The sequence below is a fragment of the Grampus griseus genome (assembly GCF_964374135.1).
Source record: "Grampus griseus genome assembly, chromosome: 2".
Taxonomy (NCBI): domain Eukaryota; kingdom Metazoa; phylum Chordata; class Mammalia; order Artiodactyla; family Delphinidae; genus Grampus; species Grampus griseus.
Window position 1 is genome coordinate 160,440,878 of NC_139018.1, and position 13,729 is coordinate 160,454,606.

The 13,729-nt window shown below is 41.9% G+C and overlaps 1 protein-coding gene across 3 annotated transcripts in view; it reads left to right on the forward strand.

Moving 5' to 3' along the window:
- The first annotated feature begins 9,594 nt into the window (after positions 1–9,594).
- ITGB1 (integrin subunit beta 1) overlaps positions 9,595–13,729 on the forward strand; it is a 43,155-nt gene continuing 39,020 nt past the window's right edge. For 2 of the 3 annotated variants that reach the window (XM_082647245.1, XM_082647247.1), the window contains exon 1: positions 9,595–9,728. The gene's annotated coding sequence lies outside the window, so the exon portion shown is untranslated. The remainder of the gene's footprint in view (positions 9,729–13,729) is intronic. The other variant, XM_082647246.1, reaches the window with a different exon arrangement.

Below are 13,729 nucleotides of genomic sequence, written 5' to 3' on the forward strand. Positions count from 1 at the left end.
CCACCAGAATTTTTCCACAGCAGCTGCACCATTTTACATCCCTGTCAGTAGTCACAAAGCTTCTAGTTTCTCCACATCCTCAGCCTGTACTTTGTATTACTTTTTTCTATAGTAGCCATTCCAATGGGTTTAAAGTGGTATCTCATCGTCGTTTTGATTTGCAATTCCCTAATGATTAGTAAGGTTGAGTATCATATGCTTATTGGCCATTTGTACATCTTCTCTGGAGAAATGTCTGTTCAAGTCCTTTGCCCATTTTTTATTGCATTGTTTGTTTTTTTGTTGTTGAGTTGAAGTTCTTTATATATGCTGGATATTACCCCCTTATCACATATATGATTTGCAAATATTTTCTCCCATCCCATAGGTTGCCTTTACATTCTGTCCATTGTATCCTTTGATACACAGAAGCTTTTAATATTGATGTAGTCCAATTTGTCTATTTTTACTTTTGTTGCCTGTGTTTTTGTTGTCACATCTAAAAAGTTGTTGCCAAATCCAATGTCATGAATCTTTTCTCCTATGTTTTCTTCTAAGAATTTTATAGTTTTGGGTCTTATGTTTCAGTCTTTGATATATTGTGAGTTAATTTTTTTAAATTTATTTTATTTATTTATTTTTGGCTACATTGGGCCTTTGTTGCTCTGCGTGGCCTTTCTCTAGTTGCGGAGAGCGGGGGCTACTCTTCGTTGCAGTGCGTGGGCTTCTCATTGCGGTGGCTTCTCTTGTCGTGGAGTATGGGCTCTAGGCACACAGGCTTCAGCAGCCGCGGCTCACAGGCTCTAGAGCGCAGGCTCAGCAGTTGTGGCACACGGGCTTAGTTGCTCCGTGGCACGTGGGATCCTCCCGGACCAGGGGCTCAAACCCATGTCCTCTGCATTGGCAGGGAGATTCTTAACCACTGTGGCACCAAGGAAGCCCTGTGAGTTAATTTTTTATATGGTAAAATGTAAGGATCCAACTTTTGCATGTGGCTATCCAGTTTTCCCAATACTATTTGTTGGAGAAATTGTTCTTTCCCCATTGAATAGTCTTGGCACCCTTGTTGAAAATCATTTGAGCATATATGTGAAGATTTATGGGCTCTCTATTCTTTTCCATTTGTCTGTATATCCATCTTTATGCCAGTACCACACTGCTTTGATGACTGCAGTTTTCTGATAAGTTTTAAAATCAGGAAGTTATGAGACCTCCAAATTTGTTCTTCTTTTTCAAGACTATTTTGGCTATTCAGGGTCCTTTGAGATTCAATATGAATTTAGGATAATTATTTCTACAAAAAAAAAGTCATTGGGATTTTGATAGGGGTTGCACTGAATCTACAGATCACTTTGGGTAATACTGATATGTTAACAATATTAAGTCTTACAATCCATGAACATGAGATGTTTCTCCATTTATTTGTTTCTTCTTAATTTCTTTCAGCAACGTTTTATAGTTTTCAATGTACCTTCGTGGTTAAGGTTACTCCTAAGTATTTTATTCTTTTTGATGCTATTGTAAATTAAATTGATTTCTTAATTTCCTTTTTGAATTGTTCATTATTAGTGTATACAAGCACAACAAATTTTTGTGTATTGATTTTATATCCTACAACTTTGCTGAAAAGAACTAACAGTTGTGAGTGTGTGTGTGTGTGTGTGTGTGTGTGTGTGTATAATCTTTAGGGTTGTATACAAATTAGATCGTGTCCTCTAAAAACAGACATAATTTTAGTTTTCCTTTCCAATTTGGATGCCTTTTGTTTCTTTTTCTTGCTTAATTGCTCTGTCTAGGATTTCCAGTACTATGTTGAATAGAAGTGGTGAAAATGAGTATCCATATCTTGTGATATCTTGTGATCTTAGAGGAAAAACTCTCAGCCTTTCACAATTGAGAACGATGTTAACTGTGGGATTTTCACATATGGTCTTTATTATCTCGAGGTAGTTTCCTTCTATCCCTAGTTTGTTGAGTGTTTTTACCATGAATTAAATGGAATATTTTTAATAGCAAGATTTAGAATGAAAGCTGCAGTAAGCAATTGCTTTCAAAAATGTTATTTTAATGTTACTTTGTAATATTCCATGGTATTGAAATAATCATCATACTAGTTGCTAAATAAATAATGAATGATACTGGGACTTCCCTGGTGGTCCAGTGGTTAAGACTCCCTGCTTCCACTGCAGGGGGCGTGGGTTTGATCCCTGGTTTGGGAACTATGATCCCACATGCTATGGGGCATGGCCAAAAAAAAAAATGAACAAGTACTTATTCATTCATTCAATGACTATTTCTTTGCTCTCTACTTGTTCCAGGCACTTCTGGGAACTGGGATAGGCAGACAAATTAGCTGCTCTTCTGGAATTTGCACTTTAGTGGAAGAAGATAGAAAATTATCAAAGAAAAAATAAATAGAAAAATATCAGCTAGTGACTGGAGCCATGCAGAGATTTAAACTATGGCAATGTGATGGAGAGGGCCTGGGAGGCTACTTTAGGTTGGGGGTTAGAAAGACCTTCTAAAGATGTGATAGTTAAGCTGAAATCTTATTGACAAGAAGGAAGTAGACATGTGAAGAGCATTTCAGGTAGAGGGAATGACAAGCACAAAAACTCCAAGATAGGAACATGCTTGGTGAAGTCATGGAAATATGGCTAAAGTATAGTGGGCAAAGGGGAGATGGTTTAAGATGAGGCCAAATAAGACAGGTGGTGATATTATTTTCAATGAAAGAGAAGCAATATAATCGTATATGTAAAGCACTATGTTAGACATATAAACACATCAGATACAGTCACTGCCCTTAAGAAAGATAGAATCTTATAAGACGTCTAATGAAAAATACGTACCTGATCAACATTGGAATAATTTGATTCAACAACCTCAGCTATGCCTGTATGCTTGTTCGCATGATATATAACAATGACAATCTTGTGTCATCCTTTCCTTCTTGAGAAAAAAATATAATACCGATATATGTGTATGTATTATATATATATTTCAATTAAGAGGTAGACAAGGAGTAACATAGATGGAGATGAAAATGTCCCCTTATTATTATTGGAAATGCTGGTATTGGAGAACATGGGTTATATGTGCAAAGAGATTGACGTTTTATTCCTGACCTTCAGAATTACAGACTTACCTGACTAGTCGCAGTGGAGGTGGAACAGGGCAGACAATATCTCTTGTGTAAAATGACAAAAGAGATCAGAGACGGTAAAGTGCAGTGAATAAACGTCTGGACCCTAGAGCCAGACTGCCTGCGTACCAATCTTGGTTCTGTTACTTATTCGTTTTTCAAAGTAACCTCTCGTCTCAGTTCCCTTGCCTATAGATGTGGATAATACTAACACCGCTTCATATAAAGAATTACGCACAATGTGTTCTTCATCTTGTTCGTTATGCACACATAATACTTACTAAATATCTTTCCATAATCAATGCATTCAGTTCTAACTCATTCTTTTTTAAAGCTGTTGATGATTTCATTCCCTGGACGTATTAGAATTTATTTAATCAATTTTGCCATTTCCTGAATGTCACACAGTTGGAATTGTACAGGATGCAGGCTTTTCAAAAACTGGCTTCTTTCACTTAGTAACATACATTTAAGTTTCCTCCCTGTCTTTTCATGGCTTGACAGCTCGTTTCTTTTTAGCACTGAATAATGTCCCATTGTCTGGAGGTACCGTGGTTTATTTACCCATTCACTTACTGAAGGTCATCTTGGTTGCTTCCAGGTTTTGGCAGTTATGAATAAGTCAGTATAAACATTCGTGTGCAGGTTTTTGTGTGGACAGTTTTTCAACTCCTTTGGGTAGATACCAAGGAGGGTGATTGCTAGATCATATGGTACGAGTATGTTTAATTTTGTAAGAAGCTGCCAAACTGTCTTCCAAAGTGGCTGCACCATTCTGCGTTCCCACCAGCAATGAACGAGAGTTCCTGTTGCTCCACATCCTCGCCAACATTTGTAGTATCAGTGTTCCAGATTTTGGCCATTCTAGTATGTGTGTAGTGGTATTTCACTGTTGCTTTAGTTTATTCCTAATGACATATGATGTAGAGCATCTCCTCCTGTGCTTACTTGTCTTCTGTGTATCTTCTCTGGTGAAGTGTCTGTTAAGGTCTTTGGCCCATTTTTTAATCAGGTTATTTGTTTTCTGATTATTAAGTTTTAAGAGTTCTCTGTATATTTTGGATAACAGTCCTTTATCAGCTATGTCTTTCGCAAATATTTTCTCCCTACTGGTGAAATTTTAATTGATGAGTTTCATTTCTACAGCCGATGTTGTGACTGTAAGAGAAAAACAGTCTAGCTGACATTTTAGGCATGTGGCAGCCATAAGCAGTTATAAATAGGGAATTCTTGTGATCATAGACTGAAAAGCCTATGACATCAGCCAACAACAATGCAGAAATCCTAAAAGAGAAGAGCCACAGGGCTTGTTATTCTTAATACTAAATGGAAAATATTCTTGGGAAGTATAATTAAAATTAATTTAGAATTGTTCTCAATCTAATTAAAAATTTACAACAGTTTTCAATCAGGGTGATTTTTAGATATAATTTGAAGGCATTTAAGTCCTAGTATGTAAAGTTGGAAATTTGAAATAAAATGTTCTGGTTTTCCTTTGAAATTTATTTTACATTGAAAAGTAAACACAAACAGCACACTCTTTAGTCATGTGGTTTGATCACAGAAGATTGTACTTTCTCTGTTCTACCTCCTACAGGTTAAATAACACTGCAGGGAAAATCTTATTATTGCAAAATATTTGGAGGTGTATCTGATGTTTAAAAAAATTGTTTTAGATAAGATTAATTAGTACACAAGTCAAGATTCCAAGCCCACAACAACAAAGAAATGTGATTAGGCTCCTGGTCTATAAAAGGGACTTTGTTTAAAATAGTGATTTTTAATGTTTTGGGATTAAGATCCCATGAAAACCAGAATTATCTGCAAAAATGCAGATCTATATGTTTAAGTGAAATTGTGTCTATAGTTTTGGGGGGCCATGGATTCATTGTTTCCCATACCCAGGCACACGGCAAGAACTCTCTCTAAAATGTTATGGGGATTAATTTGGGGGAGGAGGGCTGTATCACTTACCAAACAAACACACCTTTCAGCTAACCTACTTGTCCCACTCCCTGATGAACCTGGCCCCAAATCCAGCTGCTCCTAATTCAAATTGCCAGATTTTCTCAAGATACTCGAAAGTATTTACATGAGGAGAGAAATAATGTTGTTTTAGAGTCTCTAGCCATAAGTTGCTGGTAGCACCATCATTTCCTGTACTGAGTGACCCCAGTTCCTAAAAATACCTCCAGCACTATTCCACTGCTTACATTTGGCATAGTCTTCATTCTTATTTGGGAAGGCACATTCCCTTCTCCAGCTGAAGAAACTCAGTGTCTGAAAAGAGCTGCCTAAAAACACTGTTCCCTCTGGGCTCTTAAAAATGTTCAGCCTCTGAAAGCTGGCGGGGAGTGCTCACACCCAGCGGAGGCAATACTCCATGGACTGAGCAAGAAAAAAATGAGCACGCTATATATGGAAAACAGGAAGCTGAACAGTTGAGGCAGCCTTACTCGTACGTGGCCCATATTCAGATCCATAACCCAGCAACTGTGAACTGTCTAGAAAAGGAAAAGACTCAGTGGCTAGCTCTAAGCTAGGAGGGCAGACTGTTCTGACACTTTTCCAGCTTACTTTTAAATAAGCAAAGGAATAAAGCACTAACTAAAGCCTCAGGATGGGCTAGTCCAGTACACTGCCACATACCGTACATACACAGTTGCTGATGACCTTGTGGCAAACCAATGGTTCCTCTGGCAGTTATAACAGGGTATTGAGCAGTGTTCACTCAGTCAAAGCTCCAAGGACAAAAATAAGAAGTTGCAAAATAAGTGAACTTCCAGTTTCTTTGCAATATTTGATTATTTGTATGTTATTTGTATATTTGGAGACAGAAAAAGGAGGAACTGGAGGACCATCTCAACATTCCTTGGTTTTCAAAATGTTAATCATTCCCAGGGCTATTTTTTTTTTTTTTTAAGCCAGGGCACAGAGATTCACACTGTAATAGAGAGAGTTTAGTGTCTTAGGTAAAGGAATGAAGTTATTTATGATTCAGAAGCACATCCACATACGTATTATAGGGAATTATCGGAGACTTCTATTCCTTCTAACATCATCCGCTCATCTTTTTTTTTATATTTAAAGAAGGTGGCAGATGAGAAAAATATATCCAGATCACTCTGTAGAAACATTTCTTAGAAAAGCAGCTGAAGACTTACCTAGCCACTGGCAATCAATCTGCTCCGGAAGCCATCGCACACTTTTACAATGGTATTTAAAACCCAAGTCTGTTGATCAGCCAAGCTACTTTCTAGGGTTTTCTTTCATTAAATCTTCTGGTAGGGCATCTATATCACATAGGAGCTGCCTAATTCATTTCACTTATCCCCACACAATTTTTTTCCTGATGATCAGTGTTGGAATTGGTCTTCACCTGTAAATCTGGGATCTGATTTGCATTGTGTCCCTATGTATCCCCTCTGAATTGCTAAAATTACTTTTTTTTTTTCCCTCGTTGTCTGGACACTCTTATTTATAGGGTGATGGTACGATCTATCATCTGTATCAGGATGTACTTTTGAGAATGAAAGGGGGTGCTATTAATAATTATGCTTGGACAACACACAAACTGGGGTTATCTGGACATACTGGGACACAAAGTCATACTTTTTTTTTTAATAAATTTATTTATTAATTTATTATTTTTGGCTGCGTTGGGTCTTCGTTGCAGCACAAGGGCTTTCTCTAGTTGTGGCGAGCAGGGGCTACTCTTCGTTGCGGTGTGCAGGCTTTTCATTGTGGTGGCTTCTCTTGTTGCAGAGCACAGGCTCTAGGCACGCAGGCTTCAGTAGTTGCAGCATGGGGGCTCAGTAGTTGCGGCACATGGGCTTAGTTGCTCCGCGGCGTGTGGGATCTTCCTGGACCAGGGCTGGAACCCGTGTCCCCTGCATTGGCAGGTGGATTCTTAACCACTGCACCACCAGGGAAGTCCCCACACTGTTTATTTAAAACTGATCTGATATGGGTTGAGCCATAATGTGCCAGCCAGTGGTCAAGACCAAAACATTTTTGTCTTGGGTATACTCCTGTTCTCACAATGCAGGTATTCACCCTTTGCTCTAACCCCATGGAGTCTTGCCCAAGTGATATGATTATTGCAATTGGAAAATCATTTATAAATGAATGTGTACTAAAATATTTGCCTGTAAAATGTTATAGTTTAGAGGCTTTTCCACTTTCAAAAGATTGAAAAGGCTTCAAGTTATCATGGGATGATTTGTGGCTTACTGGACAGGATAATATTTGACAGGCTGAGTCCCAAAAGTGTTCAAACTACAAGAGAAAGACAGCATTCCACTCCCGAGTCAACATTGACTCACTCCCACTCCCAATTCTGTATTCCATAATCATGTGATTAAAAACAAGTGGAGTCATATTCATGACATGTTTCTTTAATTTCTTGTTTCCTCAAAGCTCATGACTTCTGTACATAAATTGCTTCTCACACTTTAGTTTAGCCAAATGTTCTGATGTGGTCCCAGGGGAGCAAAAGGACCCATTTAGTCATTTATCAACTATTAGCTGAGCCCCTATTGCGTGACCTGGAACAGTGTTTGACACTGGGATTAAAAAGATGATTACACTGCCTTTGAAATAATTTAGTTTAGTGTTGTGCAAATGTGAACCTCTTAATATTCTTGTGGCAAATCACATAGGGATGAAAGTTCTGGGAAATGTAGTGCAAGTCAAGCATGGATAAATTATGCTTTACCTTTGGAACTGTAATCTATGCTGAGACCAGGCCAGTTCTGATCAATTTTGGAGTGGTATAACCAGTATCTTTAAGTTCAAGGATGTTGAGGTGTGATGGCAGCCGCACCACTGGGTTATTAATATAGAAACATTATTTTTTTATTTTTTTTAAGTACAGTTGATTTACAATGTTGTGTTAGTTTCAGGTGTCCAGAAAAGTGATTCGGTTATATATATATAATATTTATGATATATATTATATACATATTTTCAGATTTTCCATTATACGTTCTTATAAGTTATGGAATATAGTTCCCTGTGCTATACAGTAGGTCCTTGTTGTTTATCTGTTTTATATATAGTAGTGTGTATATGTTCATTCCAAACTCCTAATTTATCCTACCCACCCCTTCCCCTTTGGTAACCATGGGATTGTTTTCTATGTCTGTGAGTCTGTTTCTGTTTTGTAAGTAAGTTCATCTGTATCCTTTTTTAGATTCCACAAATAAGGAAACATCATTTAGTCTCTTAGGTTTGGTCATCCATTAAGTGGGAAAAATCATTCTCATTTCTTTAGAGGTTTCCAGAGATTATCTAACCAACAGATTCGATTTTGCTGGCGAGCAACGGGCAAAATTTCCATAGATGGGATTGTTTTGTTTTCTCTTATTTAAGATTGGCAGCCAAATGGGCATCGCGGCTTCTAATCTCCCCCAAATGAAACACCAGTTTCACAAACCTAATAATTCGAGTTCTGTGCCCAACAGGGTGCTACAGCTCACCACGTGGCAACACACATTTTCAGCTAACAGAATGGCAGCCTGCCAGCAGCATATTCTGAGTTACCGGGTTTCAGTATGATGCCGGTTGGCACAAGTTTCAATCCTCTTATCAAAATGCGCCCAGCCATGCTCATAATGAAATGTTTCACTTCTCTTAAATGTCCCTTCTCCAGCCCCCTGTCCACCTACTCAAAAAAGTGAGGATGAACAGAAACTGTATCAAGGATGAAACTTTTCCTTCTCATCCCTGCGCCCCAGATTAACCTAACAAAAGCTGCTCCCCAACTCACCAGTTTTTCTCTAAAACTTTCCTCATCTCCATCTTTCCTGGCACCCATTTCCTCCCTGAGTCTTCCCCTTTCTCAAAGACATAAGTCAAGCAAATCCTCATGCCAGAAAAATAATACCGGCTTTAGCCACTTTCCTTCCAAAAGGGAAACGTTTTTGGTCCCACGAAGCCTTGCAAGGTGAGTGACTAAGTGTCTCGATTTGTCGGGGACTGAGGCGGCTCCCGGGAGGCAGGGCTTCCAGGGTTCAAAACCGGGCAGTCCTGGGCCAGCCGGACGGACCGCGAGCCGGACACACGTGGGGCTTTGGGGAAGCAGCGCCTAAGACAGGCCAAGAAGGAGGCTCCGGAATTCCCTCACGGGAGGATATTACGGCGCGCAGGGCCGCGCAAACCCTCCCTCTCCCGGCAGCAAAGGAAACTGAGGCACCGCGAAGGCCGCGGCGGAGTCTGTCGCCCGACCCTGCCGCTCCTTTGTCCCGGGGGCCCCTTTCTCTCCCCCAGTCCCGAACCGCCCCTGCCCGATTCCTCCCCCTCCCCCAGCGGGCACGGCTGACGCGGCCCGGGAGGAATGCGCTTCCGGAGGGAGAGGGCGGCGGCTGCGGCCTGAGGAGCGGGATCGCCGCGCCTGGGAGGCGGTGCCGCGGGGGTCGTTTCCTGCCGGGAGGCGGCCCCACGCCGCTGAGTCTCCTCCTCCCGCCCGAGAGGAGGAGGCGGAGCCGCCAGCGCCGCGCCCGAGCCCGAGCTCGGGAGGCCAAGCCAGCCCTGGGGACAGGCCGAGCGGGAGCCGCGGAGCACAGGCTGAGCCGACCGCGCGGGCTGGACGCCGCGGGAGAAGGTGGGCCCGGGCGGGCGGCGTGTACGGTGCGCGGCCGGGCCAGGGCCGCGGGGCAGGCGTGGGGGCCGCGGCCTCGGGGCGGATTCCAGTCGTCGGGCGGGGGAGGAAGTCGGGCCGCGCCCGCTCCCGGACCTTCCCGGCCGGGGGGCGTCGGAGGGCGCTGGCCTGCCCGGGCTCTGCCCCCCCTCCCGAGCCGCGGTCGCGGAGGCCCGGGGCCGGGACCCTCCGCTCGGACGCCGGCCGTGGGCACTACCCCGCGGGCTAGGCGCGGACGGGCCTCCGCGGGCCGGCGTCCGGGGAGTGGCCTTGACCCCGGCTGCTACGAGACGGCGGCTGCCCCGAGACGCCGGCTGCCCCGGGATGCCGGCTGCCGGGCCTCCACGCGGGGACGACTCACCCCCGGCTCCAGTTCTGCGCCTGGGGCGTCGCTGAGCCGTCTGGAAACGGGGCGCGGGGTCGGCGCGTCCTGTGGGCCCTTTGCGCTAATGCTGGGTGTAGACGCCGCGGCGGTGTCCAGGGCTAATGCCCGACCTGTGCCTGATTCGTGCCGTTCCTTATGCCTCAGAACAAGTTGAATTTTCAAGAATGCTAGTATTTAATGCCTGAGCAATTTTTGTTTCATCAGATTTGTGTTTTTGAGTCAAAACCTAGCGCTAGTAAATTACGCTCTTTAAGGTTCCAATTCCCCATCTGTAAAATGGGAACAATACCTACACTAATAATAAAACTAGTAACTGTTATAATAACGACAGTAAGGGCCAAGCTTAGCTCTACGCACTTTACCTTTATTTTCTCGTTTAATCCCGGAACCGGTGCGACGAGGTAGGTGCCGTTTTTATCCCTGTTTTACAAATGAAGAAACTGAGGCACAGGGAGTGTAGGTGGTCATCCACCTGTATGAAGACAACCCGCGGGGTCTAGCAACCCATGTTTGAACCACAAGTAACTTTGCAAAAGTGCAGTGTAGTGAAAAGCAAATGTAAAATGGAAGACACCTAGAGTAGATGCTCAATAAATATTAACTCCTTTTCTTTCCTTCTTGGTATATTAAAAAGATTTTTTAAAAAGTCTCAGCATGTGATTGGTAATGTTATTAGCAAGGTTTCTTTGGATCTGCGTTCCACAGAAATAGGTGGGTAGAATTACTGGATTATTTTTTATTGTTGTTTTGATTGTACAAAAATAACAAATGCTTATTGAATTTTGATTAGGCATCTTTCTTAAACTACATCCAGCCTTTACAATAGGTTGTGTAATAGACCACTTTAGAAATGACTAAGGGATTTTAGTTGCAAGTTACCTCTTCTAGCTTTGTGGACATCTAGGCCCACGGGGTCAGGGCTTACTTAAGAGTCCCACTAAAATGTTCTATTTGAAAATAATTTTAGTTCATTGATTGATAATAAATGAGGGACTGAAGATGATTAACTGATAAATAGAAAACACATGAAACAAATCAATATTTTGGTTACAGGTGTTTGAGGAGAAAGGCATTTTACTCACCCTAAAATTCATTCCCTAGTTAAGAAGACAAGGGGATGTGGTTAATACTTTACTCTTGTGAATAGAAAGCAAACAAACTCCAAATTAAGTCATGTATGTTGACTTCACAGGCCTAAAACGTTAAGTTTTTGTAATGTCGATTCTTTTTAAAAGAATGTTAAGTTCTCTATTAAGATTATTTTCCCAATATTCTGTGTGTGCACAGAATAGAATAGAATCAGCAGTATTGAAAATCACTGGATTTAGGTGGCTTTCTCCTCAACTTTCTGGTCAGTATAATTAAAAGCTGCCCCAGATTAGCATCACTGAATGACCATGTAGTTCTATATTGGGGTCGATAAATTCCTAACTCCTGGAGAAACTCTGGGGACATCTGGTCACTTTAAAAAAATAGTGAAAATTAACAGTTTCAGGTGGTGCTAGTTTTCATGGAATGCTTGCCGCTTAATAGCTTGGCTTCTTGCCAAATTGTGGCTTACAGCGTCGGGGGTAATATAATTGTATCTGAAGAAAATATATATTTTAAAAATCATTTTGTAAGTGCACTGGTTTTGTTCTTAAGTACTCTGCTGGAGTGATGAGATGAAACATCTAACTGGTAAAAGCTTCAGAACTTTGAAGTTCTGAGAATTGTGATTTCTGAACGTGTATCAAGCTGAATTAGTATCTGAGAGGATTCATGTGGACTGATTTCCCCACTCTGCATGGAGAGTTAGGAGCTGTCAGGTTGTCAGTAGAATTCTAGAAGATCATATTGTGCCAATATGTAAATATCTTTTATTGTGTTAGCAGGTCTATTCTGACTGGTTATATGTTGTGGGATTTTTGTCCTTTTATATTGCTATTGCAGAGGTGGGAGTCGGGGTCCGGAGGGTGGGCTTATAGGAGTATGAGTAGGGAAGAGTACATTAGTCTTCAGAACCCTGAAATGATAGCAGTATCTATAGCTGTAGAAACCTGAAAAAATTGGGTGTATCTAGGTTACAGGAGGTGCAGTCCGTGAAACCCCCAGAACATTAGCAGCCTTCAAATATGTCAGTAGATGGGTGAAAAAAATGTGGTATCCCTTGTTCAGGAGCTGTATGCAAAAGGAGCTAAACTGTACTTTGTAAATTTCACATCTTTTAAAGATGTCTAATTATTAGACTTCTACAGAGTTTTATTTATAAAATAATTTTTAAAAAAAGCCTCTAAGCTTTATTTTGGGTTTGTGGCTTTGGAAGATAAGGTTAAGGTTAGCTATATTTAGCAGTATGCTAAAGCGTGTGTATATCATCTCATCATGAAATGTGTGTATGTGAGTGAAAAACTGCTTCAAATATACATAGCACGTACATGTATAAACACACAATTATAGGACTAATTTCGGTAAACAGTCTCCAAAGTACAGCTTCCTGGACCCCAGGGATGTATAAAATAACTCACTGGAGTGTAGGAAGAAAATATTAGACTTAATTTTATATATATTTCTTAAACTCATATTTTAAAGTTTAAACTTTTATTATGGTTTATAATATCCTACTGTATTGCTGTAGAAGTACATGTATTTTAATTGGTAAGTAAATACATGTTTTGGAGTACATGTATGCTCAAGTTTTTTTTTTTTTTAATAATAAAGGTGAGTATTAAAAAGCTTTGGAGATCCTTGGTGTGGGGATGCCTTGGGTGGGGCTACGAGGACTACTTATTTCGGAGGGAGGACGGGTCAGACCTGGTGTCCGAGGTAAGAGAGGAGAAAGGAACTGAAGTGGCCCGGGCCTCTGCTTAAGAGGTGCGCTTGGCCGAGGCAGGCAGCGCAACCACAAGGGGGTGGTGCTGGTCGCCTGGAGGGAGGGGAGTGCTGAACTCATCCTGCTGAGACAGCTGGGGTGTAGTGGAATATGCCCATTGCGAGCTCAAAACCAGCAGTCGGGCTGGGAGACTGAGATTGGGGAATTCCTCGTCTGTTAGTACTGGTTGACTCTCTAGGCTGCAGGTGAAAATACTGGAGAGTGTGTAGAGTGAAAAGGGGCCGCGGAGAGGCCCTGGGAACACTTTCACAGTCAAGGGCCGGGTGAAGGAAAAGGAATCTAGAAAAGCATTTTCCTTCCCCAATTTGTTTGAATTTCTGATTCCTTCCTATGACAGCTAAGTGAGTGACCTGGGTATTTTCAGGGATTTCCTGTGATGGGCATGTTTGAGGTGAAGAGAGAAGCATCATTAGGTAAGCGGTTGGATGCAGCAAAGGCTTCTTGATTGGGGAACTTGGGTTTTGGGCAAGCTGGGCCTGAACTTCTCTGGGACGATTGTTGGAACACCTCACCTGGAAAGGGCTTTGGTTTCTGCATCTGCACCATAAAGTGGTCTCTTGGTTTCTCTCTCTGTGTCACCGAAGAGCTGAAGGCCAGCTGTTGCATGACCTGGCCCTGCAGAGTGCAGGTCTTCCCTCTCCCGTGAGCAGCCATCCTCTCCTGCCCTTCACCCCGGAGGATAGGTGCTGTGCCAAGTCGTGGCTTTGA